General features: G+C 31.5%; 1 protein-coding gene across 1 annotated transcript in view; it reads left to right on the forward strand.

Annotated features, from left to right (window-relative positions):
- The window catches only part of LOC139994316 (uncharacterized), a 97,787-nt gene that overhangs the window by 41,824 nt on the left and 41,477 nt on the right, over window positions 1–14,486 (forward strand). The window lies entirely within an intron of this gene.

Consider the following 14,486-nt stretch of genomic DNA (forward strand, 5'->3'; position numbering starts at 1 on the left):
ATAATAATAATAATAATAATAATAATAATAATAATAATAATAATAATAATAATAATAATAATAATAATAATAATAATAATAATAATAATAATAATAATAATAATAATAATAATAATAATAATAATAATAATAATAATAATAATAATAATAATAATAATAATAATAATAATAATAATAATAATAATAATAATAATAATAATAATAATAATAATAATAATAATAATAATAATAATAATAATAATAATAATAATAATAATAATAATAATAATAATAATAATAATAATAATAATAATAATAATAATAATAATAATAATAATAATAATAATAATAATAATAATAATAATAATAATAATAATAATAATAATAATAATAATAATAATAATAATAATAATAATAATAATAATAATAATAATAATAATAATAATAATAATAATAATAATAATAATAATAATAATAATAATAATAATAATAATAATAATAATAATAATAATAATAATAATAATAATAATAATAATAATAATAATAATAATAATAATAATAATAATAATAATAATAATAATAATAATAATAATAATAATAATAATAATAATAATAATAATAATAATAATAATAATAATAATAATAATAATAATAATAATAATAATAATAATAATAATAATAATAATAATAATAATAATAATAATAATAATAATAATAATAATAATAATAATAATAATAATAATAATAATAATAATAATAATAATAATAATAATAATAATAATAATAATAATAATAATAATAATAATAATAATAATAATAATAATAATAATAATAATAATAATAATAATAATAATAATAATAATAATAATAATAATAATAATAATAATAATAATAATAATAATAATAATAATAATAATAATAATAATAATAATAATAATAATAATAATAATAATAATAATAATAATAATAATAATAATAATAATAATAATAATAATAATAATAATAATAATAATAATAATAATAATAATAATAATAATAATAATAATAATAATAATAATAATAATAATAATAATAATAATAATAATAATAATAATAATAATAATAATAATAATAATAATAATAATAATAATAATAATAATAATAATAATAATAATAATAATAATAATAATAATAATAATAATAATAATAATAATAATAATAATAATAATAATAATAATAATAATAATAATAATAATAATAATAATAATAATAATAATAATAATAATAATAATAATAATAATAATAATAATAATAATAATAATAATAATAATAATAATAATAATAATAATAATAATAATAATAATAATAATAATAATAATAATAATAATAATAATAATAATAATAATAATAATAATAATAATAATAATAATAATAATAATAATAATAATAATAATAATAATAATAATAATAATAATAATAATAATAATAATAATAATAATAATAATAATAATAATAATAATAATAATAATAATAATAATAATAATAATAGAAGTTTTGTTTTCATTTAAACGTTTAATAAATTTATGTTATACTCGAATCACGATAGCGGTACAAAGGATAGCACTCTTTTACACATGAGTACTTAAAAACTGTTCACGTGCTCCTTTATGTATCACAGACGTCGAGGTTAAAGGGGCTTGTAGATCTAGTCACGGTGAGAAGATTCGCGACTCAAAACAGTATAGAGACGCCTCTGTCATATATCAGAACAAGACAGACTACGTAGACAGAAGGATGAACCAGACGAACAAGTGAGAAATCTAAGTGAGAGGTCCTTGAAATCAAAGAGCGAGTGAGCGAGCAGATGAATGAGCAAGTGAAAGATCCTGGAGATGAAATGGGTATGTGTAAGAAAGTGAGTGAAAGAGAGACTGTGGTGCTTGAGCGAGAGCAAGATGGCGGCCGAGATGGAAGAGGACGCTCGATCGAAATGGCGTGGTAAGAGAGAGGAGGAAAAAGTAAACAACGCGCGAGCAAGAAACGGTATAAACGGAAGAAGGAACAAAGATCAGGGAGGAGGAGAACGTGTACACGAGGAGAAAGAGAGACAGAGGAAGGTTGCCGAGGAGCGAACCGGCGAGAAGCAGGTAAGAAGGGAGCGACCAGCTGTTTCCTTGTGTGACGTCACGCAGGTGCCTCACGGCTGGTTGGGGGAATGAAGGTGGACAGGTGGACAATGCTCCTAACCCTCTACTCGTATCTGTATCCTGTTTTCCACCGTCGCTTCGTATTTAGCCATTTTTTAAATCGTATTCTCTTTTGGTCTTTTGATCTTTCGATTGTTGCGATATTAGAAAGAAACGTTAATCATAGATATACGAAATATAAACTGCTGATGTCATATTAAGAAAATGGGACTAATTAAAAAAGAGATAGAGATAAATAACAGGGTCTCCCTATCAACGAAGACCACACTCTCCACAAAGCATCCACGGTCTATGCTTTTATGTCTATGTCGTTAACTTAACTTCAACTTTTACGCGTTTAATCCAACATTATGGAAGCGTTGACTCGCGAAGGTTCGTTCGAACAAATCAAACTAAAATTCGTTTGATATTTGACGCTTCAACCTCGTGTGCTTTGGAAATGTCACATTGTGTTTCAACAAAATATATACTAACGACTTTATGGAACTTTTGCTTTCGTTTCGCTTAACAATATATTACAATGCACACTCTGTCATGGAAATGAGCGTAAGCACCGTTTCATGGTTAAATACTGCTTACGAAGAAACAGGACGATGTAGCGTGGCAAAAGGAACTCGAGACGAACTATTAATCCTAGAAAAAGGTCGTTTCTTTGATTAGTTGAGGAAACGCGTAAAACCGTGACTCCAAGTCCTGAAGGGAGAAGCCGTTGGGAGATCCGATGCAGCCATCGTCCAATGGCATCCATCCCACTGTGCCTGCACGCATGCGTGTTCTTTGTGGCTATGCACACACGCATTCACGCACGTGCCGTCGTGCACACTGACACGCGTCCCTAGAGGGGAAATACAACCTACATATTTCGTCGAAGAATCGACCGAACTACCAGCGAACTAATACCGCGGCTGATGTCTCACGAGATCTTCCGATAAACCGACATAAATAAGATCATCCACGTTCAAGTAAGCATTGTAGATTTTAGTTGGAAGGATAAACTTCTTTAAAAGATACATACATAATTCTTCAAGATTGTTGGTTAGGAATTCTTTCTTCTGAATTTACTTGGTGACGATCCATTTTTCTTTATTCTGCAAGTAAAAGAACAAGACTATATCCATTCTTAAAAGTTCGTAGCATTCAAATTTTATAGATGATCTTTTTTCAGAATTTAAAAACAACTTCCCAAAAATAATTGTTTAAGATATATTTTTAACTTTTATCTCGTAATTGTTGGAAGGTTTGTCCAAGAGCAGCCTTTGTGTACAGATTTATCGACCGTGTATGACCCTTGTTCCGGTTCATAGATATGGTGGTTTGTGACTGTTGACATCTGACAGCCATATTTCCAAAAACGTCTCCGTTCGAAGACGTTAGGCCATGTTCGGATTTTAATAGTCAACAGACGACTATGTCGTGTAGTTCGCAGATTGACATGCTCGTACCCGCGAACGACTCCGCAGATTGGACTTGAAGCGATTAATCACGAACATTATCTTATCGCGAGTTGAATGCTCCTATCAACGATGCGTCGCAAGCAATCCTCCGCTATGACAAGATTGTGCAACATCGTGCGCAACATCAGGCTAGATCCACCAATAATACAGAAAAGCGTTGTTCCATTTTGCATTAGGCCCGTTTATTTCATCAAGTAATTCAAACATTCGCGTTTTAGGCTTGTAATTAAGTTTCTTATATTTAAAATTTTTCAAATTGGAAAAGTATTTTTTATATTCTCCATACCCATTTCTTTGTTCTTGTCAGCTGTATTGTATACGATGTAACTATTCGTTTCTCAATTGGCGAATTAACAAGACTTAATAAGAGACTTATTATCTCATAGAACTATTTGTCTTTTCTGTACTAAATTCAAATACATATTGATTACTAAACTCAATTCAATTACTCATTTATAAAATGTTTGTCATTTCCCAACAACAAAGTCTAGAGTTATCACAACACGATAACATTATGATTCAGTGATAACGTAATCATAATAAGCCGCTACAAATTCGATCCAAATTGAAATTTTATTTGCTTTTTACCAATAGTCAATCTTAAAAATTACCATTAACGCAATGGACATTTATAAAACATACTTAGTATCTAAATTGCGGTTAACAAACAGTTGTCGCAACAAAGGATTCAGGAGCGACGAAAGCGCCGCGTAACTACAAAACCATCAATTTGGATAACGCAAGGTCTTGCCATACTTGGCTTCGAATTCCCTAAGTAGGCAAGTATGCGTATGACTAACCGTGTCTCAGCGAAGCAGGCAGGCGTGCGGCTCTCTCTGTCCTTGTTCAACGCCTGTCGTCGCCTATAACTCTATCTCTCTCTCACTCACGCTCTCCCTTACAATTAGCTATCGGAAGTATAGGAAGGATTACTCACAGAATGACGTAGAATGCAATAGAATGTATTTGGACACATGTAGAACCACGAAGGGTTGAGGCGTGTTTTCATCAAACACCAAGTCGTTTGCAAAAGTGTTGTCGGCCATCGAATGCGCAGCTATTTAAACAGCTGCCCCGCGGAATCTCGCATTTGACCTATAATTAAATGCGCTATTTTTCGCCGCATGCCGATTTTACTCCTCGTGCGTTCTCGAGAGTTTCTTCGAAAATTGCGCGCTCGGAAGGTCACAGATGGAACCGAGGAATGATCAAATTTTTCCGCGAAATTTTTCTCTTCTCGTGAAATACGCGTTTACTAGACTCGGTCCAGTTTCATCAAAAAACGCTACTTTCGGGAATAAACGAACGTTCCTCCTAAATTGGAAATAGCGGAGGGACTTGACGAAATTGGGCCTGATGTTTGCTGGCCGGGCAGTACTCTTAGAATTTACAACATCGTGAAAATACCGCGCTTCAGTGTCTCTGTATATTCAGTGATTCATTTTATTAATTTATTTTATGTATGTTCTATAAAACATTCACAAATTTCATTAACATTGTTCATTAACGCATATTAGTAACATAATATTAATCTGAACATAATTAACATTAGCAATATTTTTTAAATCTTCGATAGGATATCAAAAACACATTTTTCATCCGAAAATCGAATAAAAAGATAGTTTTGATATAAGATTGGTTAACAATGTATCAAACTTAAAAATTGCTTCTCTATGCAAAATGGAAAATATAACTCATCATGTTCATCTATAAAAATTATATAATGTAATGAATATTTTGTTTAAAAAATATGAAATATATCGAACATAAATTTAAGAGGTTAGATTATTCTTTAGCTCTCCTGGAAACAGACAAACATGGACAGAGACCGTTTCTGTTGTGAGCCCTTGGATTTGCAGTAACTTTCTTATCGTTTCCAAGGATACATCTCTAGATAGAGGAATTCGATGGAGATGGAGGAAAACGGATCGTATTGTACGCGCGTGCGAGACCGCAGAACTCTCGCGCTCTTTCTAATCAACTATTTCGCATCGTTAAGATACGCTTAACGAGCGAGGGGGACGATTTATTTTCGTCCGGCTTAGCAGTGTCTATCATAACATGATTAACTATTCGCCAACGTCAATTCGCTCTAACCGCTAGCTGACTAACTCTTTGATTCTTAATGAACCGAACAGAACAGTAATAACCCTGTCAACTTTAATACTGCAATTCCGTGCAGGTTGTAGTATTGTTTATTTTATCTCCAATGACTTACTGAGAAAGTATTACGTTATTATCACATAGCTGAAAGTATTTGAACGCTTATAGAAATTTTTTATCGATATATATACTATATATGTTATACTTTGAAATTATATTAGTACTGCAGCAAAATATGACTATTATGATTATACGTATTGGTAAAGTTTGAAACAAGTCTAAAATATATAGAAGTTACACAGGGCCGCAATTACCATAAGGCGCATTAGCTTCAAGCAGGGAACCTCACCCTTTATCGCGTTACATTTTGAAACTTAACTTTAAACCTTAATTAGGCCGCATAATAATAATGTTGTGCCCAGTACTTCCAAAAGTATAAATACAACCTTGAAGTTAAAAAATATTTAGTGTCAGTATATAGAAATCAGCAAATGAATTACACAATCAATTATTAATTATATTAATAAGCTACAATATTTGGTGGAACCATCTTTAATGCTTATTAAATGTTGAAGATGGCTGTTCGCCCTATATACATACGAATTTTTAATTAAATATGTTCCAGTACCTAAATATCTTGTTATTTCTGTATATATTTTCAGACTGATTTCAGATTTTACCAATATAATAATGTTAATCGAATCTCATTACAGTACTAATGAAATTTCCAAATATTTTATTAAAAACACAATACGTACAAAAAAGTTTTTTATTGTAAATGTTGAATGAGTTGCTGTAGTATTATCTAAAATGCTGGTCAAATGTGCCCAAAATACTAGTTAAACGTGCACGTTTGTAAATGTTATGAACTGAATTTTCACAATTCTATAGTAGTTATCGATCAGTTGAAAAGCATTGATATACGACTTAGAAATATTTCATCGCAACTGTGTGATCCAATATGTAAAGTTATAAATGTACTGCAGATGTTTATACAAATTCATATTTTTGAGGATATAATTAAAAAAGTACAGACTCGGTAGAAAGTCGTTTTATCCATCAAGTATTATGGAAAGCACTATATTTTCAATATTTTATATATTTTTTCATATTATTTGCGTTCTATGCAATTCTGCACTTTCCAGATTCCTATAAATGCAAAAAATTCCGCAGTCTACTTCTAAGGTAGAAGTTCCCCATTAGTAGTTTGGGTTAGGTTCGATGGCGGTTCGAAAAGTAACGTTCCAAGATGGTTGAACGCATCAAAGCAGAGCAATCGGTGTCATAGAGTGGTATACTGCAGTCTTTATTTTCAGTGACACCGGTGTCTATTTTTAACTGGCTTTGGCCACCTTCGAAAGCGCCTCCTCATCGAACATTAAATTCGATGTATCGATACTCTAACCTCTTACCATTGACCGTGCAATGTTATTAACTTGTATTGTTCACTCAAATAAAAGAATATTTACGACTTCCCTTCCATAACAAATATACTGGCTGGAGATATACTGGCTTACGAAAATATTTGAACACTGATAGAAATCTTGTGTTAATAGATCATGTGCGTTATACAAAACCTTATGAAATTTCATTTGCATGACAATTAAACAGGATTATCATGATATAGAAGTTAGAAGATATTATTACGAGCATACATTTCACAAAGATCACCTATAGTATTTGAACAACGTATTACTCATTATACATTAGTCAGCCACAGTATCTTTAGCGAGACCAATTTTAGAACTAATTCTATGTTTGTGACCATTATTCATGTTGTATATTAATTCCTTATTAAATAAATACGTATATATTTTCAATAAATATATTGTAGCTTCTGTATACGTTTTCGAATTGATTTGAAATTTGATCAATATAAATAACCATGACAAGCCCTGACTCGTTAAAGTGCTAATGAAATTTTAAAAAGTTTCGTATACTGTAACTAATATAATATACTCATCAAATTTTCTGTAGTAAGTATATACAAATATTTTCGTGAATCACCATAAGCATCTATTTTTGTATTGACCCATCGGATGGCCTTAGGTAACCCTATATTTAATAAATACATGTAATAATTACACATGGTTTATACTCATCAAAGCGTGTCCTCTGTGATTTCATCTATGCATCACCTATGTGTATATTCAATTTAGAGGAAATCAGTGGAACAGAGTAGTAAATCTTGCGTGTACGTCAAAGAAATGAATCCATTCTTTCATTAGCGTGCGGTTGCGCTGGCAAACGTAACTATAAGGTGGTATAGACATAGCACAGAGTCTCGCGCGGCTCTCTCGTATCCTTTTCCCGTGATTACAATGCAGGGACGTACGATCGGCGGTACTGATAACAGTGTTTACAGAATCTGGCCTGGCGTTATCTTCGCCAGCTTCCGCAACGTCCGTGCTTCTTTCATAAACTCACGCGGAATTTGTTAACCTTCCATTTACGTTGCTTGACACAGATTAGCGAGATTTTCCTTGACTAACCTCTATTTTAACCTTTACGACCAGTAACGACATCCGCACCATTACTACATACGCGTAGATTTTTTGAAGTTACTCCATGGTTATTTGTCGTGTTTCTGTCGATATCCTATATACTGTGGTGGTCAAAAGAAAGTTATAAACTGGAAAGTTTAACTCTGTGAATGTTAATAGCTTTTGCATTAAATAATTTCTACTGTATTCGCGATAATAATATATTTGGGGTATAATTACATTCATTCATCGCTGTTGTCAAATATAATGCCATTTTGCAAAATTTTTCATACCATCTATCTCTTAAACATGTACAAAACAGCTTGTAGCTTTTTTCTAAATCTGTTTTAATATTTATCAATACAATCGATAGTCGATAGTCGATAGTCGATAATCGATAATCGAGTCCTATTACAGTAGTAGTTTCAAAACGCACGATATACATATTCGTAAAAGGTGTTTACAAATCCTCAAATTCTTTCGTGAGCCATTGTGCGTAAGTCAAAATTATTATCCTGATGATGTTATAATAAAAAATTTCAGAATTGTTTGAATAATTCGTTGATCGAATAAATGCCTAAAGTTTTTACGCACTACATAAAATTTGATCGCGATATGATTTATGAAGTTTAATTACCCTTTAGCGTTTCACTTTTAAGGTTATATACCGGCAGTTGAAGGGAGGTTTGAAATTTGAACAGTCCAGATATGATCAAAGGTAATCTCGTGAAGGAAAAATTCGATTCGACGCATGCACTGGTCGTTGCTACAAAATTGAAACGCGAATAAGCGCTGGCAAAACAACCAATATACGCTCTGATAACTCCACGTTTTCCGATAGGTTAGGTCAGGGACCAGAGTAGAGACTAGAGACAACCTTTCGAATCTCGATATGTATCTATGTTCGTACGATCTTTTTTCTGTTTTCATTCAGTGTTCATTGCCACGGGATGAGGATACTTTTGTTTTCTTCGACAGATATTTTGTTTATAAAATATCAAAATACTGTACACACTTCCTGAAACGTGCTTTTATAGAGAACAAATTTTATTGATTATTTTCTGATTTATTATTTATTCGATAACGTTTTAAACACTAAACATAAAATATTCTTGCACTTTTACACTTTCAGCAATACTTTACATTTTGTATATCACAAGCTACAACTAGTATTAATAAATATCTTCGGGTAACATGAACGAATTTAGTAAAGAAGCAGATGATGTTTTAAAGGCAAATGTTACTATCTGACGTAAAGGTTGCAAAATTATAAAAGACCAGTTTATAACCTAAAATTTGTAAATTGTCAATTCTCAGTAATATTGCTAGTTGGTAAATTACTGTGCAATGATCATATCGCTAATTGGATTCATTATCTCTTATCATGATGGTTACATAACCTCTACATTGACGATTAAATACTGTCGCTCTGTAACGCGATTAATATTCGTTTTTATTCGATTGAAAATCCAATATCGCAACTTGTCTGAATTCACTATTATTGTTGTTAAATAATTGCGCAGGTGGGCTGTGATATTTAAAAAAAGGAGCGTAAAATACCGAAGTATTTTGTAAGAAATTCGTCGATCGTTATAACACGATATAAACATGACGCTGAGTCTCTAATGAAAACGGTCGAACGCAAGTGGAAAGCCGTCCTCCGTGTCGCCTCTCCGGCTTTTCTTCTCTTTTTTCCCCTCGCTCGTTTCCCCACCCACCCTCACTCGACATTCTCCCTCATTCTCCTTCTGGCTCCATCGACTTTTCTAGGGATCTCACGGATAATGTATAGCTTTCATTCCTAAACCATACAACCCATGTTCTCGCCGACTCGTAAGTTCTAATAAACAATAACTTTGGTTTGCAGTAGTTGCTTGGAACATTTGCATTTTTCTTCCTCCCCGTCATTTCTTTCTTTCTTTCTGAATTTGTAAATGAAACCGAGGAGATATTATGCGAGTTTAAAATTACGACAGAACATGCAAAAGTTGTTTGAAAATACAATGACGTGCGAAAGTATTGGAACACTTATAGTAGAACATTTTTATGAACATATGTATGGTGTATGTTGTATGAAATATTTTGAAATCTTAGTAGTACTGTAATAAATAGACTGCGAATATCCACAGAAATTTACTTTTAATAATGGTACATAAAGAGAGTAGCAACTAAACAGAAATTTGTTTTTATATATTTTTGCATATTATACTCGTTCTGTACTTTTTTGCATTTTTAAATTTTCCTTAAATACATGAAAATCTGCAGTCTAGTAATTAGACTCGATTATCGTGATTAAAATTTTGAATCAATTCGGAAAATATACATACATATACAGAAGTTAAAAAGATAATTATTGCAAACATACGCTTATACTAAAAAATTAGTATACAACAAGAACAGTGATTTTAAACATATAACTACCGCTAAAAATAGTGAGCCAATGTAATGGTTTATTAATGCAATGAATAATTCACTGTTTAAATATTTTTATTACTTCTGTGAAGTGTATGCTTGCAATAAATATCTTATAACTTCTATATACATTTTTAGATTCGTTTCGAATTTTACCAGGACAATCATGATAATCGAATCTCGTTACAATAATAAATTTTTAAAAACATTTTATATAACATGCATAATATATTGATAAAAAATGTACAATTTTTTAAATACTTTATCGAGCTGCTGTACAAAAAGTGGTTTTATGAGAAGAAGATTCTGCGAAAAGAAAAACGGTTGTAAGAATATGCAACAAAATTTCACTCGATAACCGTCGATAAATCAGGGTATCGATTAAGAGTACAAATTAAAATGTTCGATTTTACGAAGCGAAGAGGTTAGGATCCAGTTTCGTCCAGCGCGGACGGAAAGAAGTGAAAGTTAATTTTTAACCGGCCGTTACAAAAGCATAATTGCACAGTTAGCCAATCGGGCGATCATTGTTTTGAACGGAATGATAGATGCCATCAAACTATCATTAAAGTTGCGGTTACGTAATTGACTCGCGTCGAGCGTCGGAGTGGTTTGCATCTTTCTTGCGGATATGCCCGTATGTGTATTAATGTGTAACGCTACCACTGCTCGCTCGTTATTAATACATGTCGAAGAACGTGTGCCAGCGATCATGATTTATTGTCAGTCAACCACTACCATTTATGTGTACTCTGTCAAGATTAACTTCTTCGTTGGAAACGCATTCATCACTTACACAGACCGTAATTAATATCGAGCTTTAGTTGATCATCCAAAAGAATCGTATTTTCATCTAGTATATATATTTTCTTTTTCAATATGCAGTAGCTCCCGAAAGTATTATACGAACTATTTTGAAATTATCTTGTTATCATAATCATATTTGTCATCATTATATTATCAAAGTTTAAAATAAATCTAGAGATACCCAAATGTATTTAAACATTTTAAAGTTAATTAACCATATTACCTATATAGCGAAAGCTTCCGATATTCAGTGGAACCATTTCTAAGACTCATTATGTATTTAAGATAGGTGTATATAATACATATATACTATAACATATATACATATACACATATATACACATATAATACACATATATACATATAATACATATACATAATTTTTTACTTAGTGTCTTCTAATTTCCATATACATTTTCAACTAGGTTTCAAACTTTATCAATATAATAATAATAATAATCAAGTCGCACTATAGCGTTAGTGAAATTTCAAAATGTTTTAAACAACGCATACGATACATTCGTAAAATTTCCCTATGTTAGATGTTTCAACACCTTCATGAGTCACTCTATACCGATAAAAGTGAAAGGTGTTACAAATTCTACGTTTGATTCGAATCTCTAAAAATAATTAATAAATTCATTCTCAACGTATCTCGAGTACTTTTAAGTTTCGTCAGTCATGAAAGCACGCGAATGTTTCAGTCGAACGCGACCTTAAAAAATGAAAAAAAAAGGAAAAAAAAGAAAGAATCAGGCGTTTTTGATAGCGTGATTCAGGTAATACGAGCGCAATAGCATATCGAGCATGAGACCATCCATGCTGATCGATCTTCCGGCATGGCGCGACTAACTGTGAAAAGCTGGTGGCGCCGACAGCGCCGCCGTCGTCGTCCTCGTTCTGTCTTCATCGGTTTTCGGTGTAGTTGGTGTCGTTTCGTTCGTGTAAACACAGTGTGCGGTGTGTAGTCGTATCGTATCCCTCCTTCTCGCGACCTCCTCCGATAACGAACGTGTTTTACGCACCACACCAAAATAATCCGATTACCGGGCCAAGCTGGCCTTTAAAAGGCGCCTTCAAAACGGGAAAAGGGCGGGAAAAAGGGAGGTCTTTAACCTCTTTGACTCGCTTTGCCTGTTTTACTTCCGATTCCACGTCAAGTTTTAATGAACTCGTCCTAGCCAGCTTCGCCTAATCAGATTCCTCAATTTGGAAAATCGCCAACTTGAACTAAATTCCCATGATGTTTTAGTTTATTAACTTATTATTATTTATTTTTCTAAATTTATCTCTTCTCCCGATTCGTCAATCTGTGAAATCAGAAGCGCGAACTGGATTTCCTTAATCCAATAACCGATTACTTATTTCTTAAACCACAAACTTCTACAATCATAGAAGTTATCAAATAAAAATATAATTTAATTTTCGTAGAGATTTTGATAGACATTCCATTAGAAGCTGGATCTCTAGATAAAGAGATTGTATCCGAGAGAAAGATATTTTATTTTGGGTAAATAATAATATTTCAATATAATAATGTATTATTTATTATTTTACTTTCTTTCAAAATTCATCTTTTGCCCGGTATTGAAAGAATTTCAACAGATTCCGATGGATTCCGGGAATTCTCTACCATCGTAGAATTTCTTGGTCTACCTGAACACCGTTTCCGGTTTGTTCACACGATAAGAGTCAGGAATCTGTGTTTTAATCGATGGCCCCCGCGGAATTCACAACGACGCGGTCGAGTTAATAAAACGTTTCAATTATTTATCGACCCTGCTCGCTGAAATTAACGAGTCGCTATTCGATATCGGATATTCGAAATAATTGCCATTGTGTCCTCTAAAAAGCCTCTGGATTTATAGCGTCTTCCGCTGCACGAATTTTCAGTTAATTTACATAACGTTGAATGTCGAACAAGTAAGATCAGGATCACTTTTTACGCGATCTGTACAGAGATCCAAACTTCTCCTCTGGAATGTGAATTTCTTCTTCTTCTTCTCTTTTTAATATATTCATTGTTCAGTGAGCTTAGCGGTGAACGAGATCTTCAATTTCCAATTTCTTTACGTTACCATATTTCTCCAGAAAGTTCACGATTTTAAATGTACTTTTATGTCTACTAATACTTTCTAATATTACAAATAGAAAACTACAGAGGGAAAGACGCGATAAATCACGTTTCCCGTCGTTTGCAGTAAAACAATTTAGAAACTCAGTACTTACACATCCTTTTATTTAATTTTTAGGCTAACCATATATATATATATATTTCTCCATCCTGTCATGACTTTAAAAATGCTGCTCTTGTCAGAATATTAATATGCTGAAAGACATTGCGTGTCTCAATATTTTGATATCTTTGTCTTCTTCAAAACGTCGTCGATGATAGCTTTGAATTTAACATGCTCTTTCCTCTTTTATCTATTTCATATTAAAACAACTGTAAGGTGATATTGAAATAAAAAGGATCAACGGAATTATACTCGTTTTTGTTTTTAATTAAATTATAAATACAAATATTACAATTATGTTTTATTTTTAAAAAAATGCTTATTAATACTCAAGTTATTGATGTCTAAGTTAATTAAAAAATTTACAGATCATGAAATATTGTTTGATCTTCTTTAAAATTCTTATAGAGAATTATAAGCAACGGTTAATGAAATGGACGGTGATTTGACGTTGGTCGGACATCATTTTTAAATGAAGCGCGCGCCTGAACGATCAGGAGAATAGAGGAAGTGGCAAGTGGCAGGTGCGCGCGAAAAAACGACCACGACCGATATCTTCGGAACGCCTGTTTATCGATTTGCCAGAAGACCGTGTACAATACCTCTTACTACACAACCTGTGTTTCCACGAAGAGCACTGTGATCAGATTTCGAAAGACGGTGACTTGTTTACTCGAACGCTATTAAAAAATAAGCATTGGCTAACTGTCATTTTCTGTCCCCTTTTAATTACATCTTTCGCGTATCTGTTTAATGTTATTAAATTAAAATGTTGAATTTTCAATCGAACATAAACAAATTTTAACCACGCCAAAGACAAACATT

Source organism: Bombus fervidus, chromosome 14, assembly GCF_041682495.2.
Source record: "Bombus fervidus isolate BK054 chromosome 14, iyBomFerv1, whole genome shotgun sequence".
Taxonomy (NCBI): Eukaryota; Metazoa; Arthropoda; class Insecta; order Hymenoptera; family Apidae; genus Bombus; species Bombus fervidus.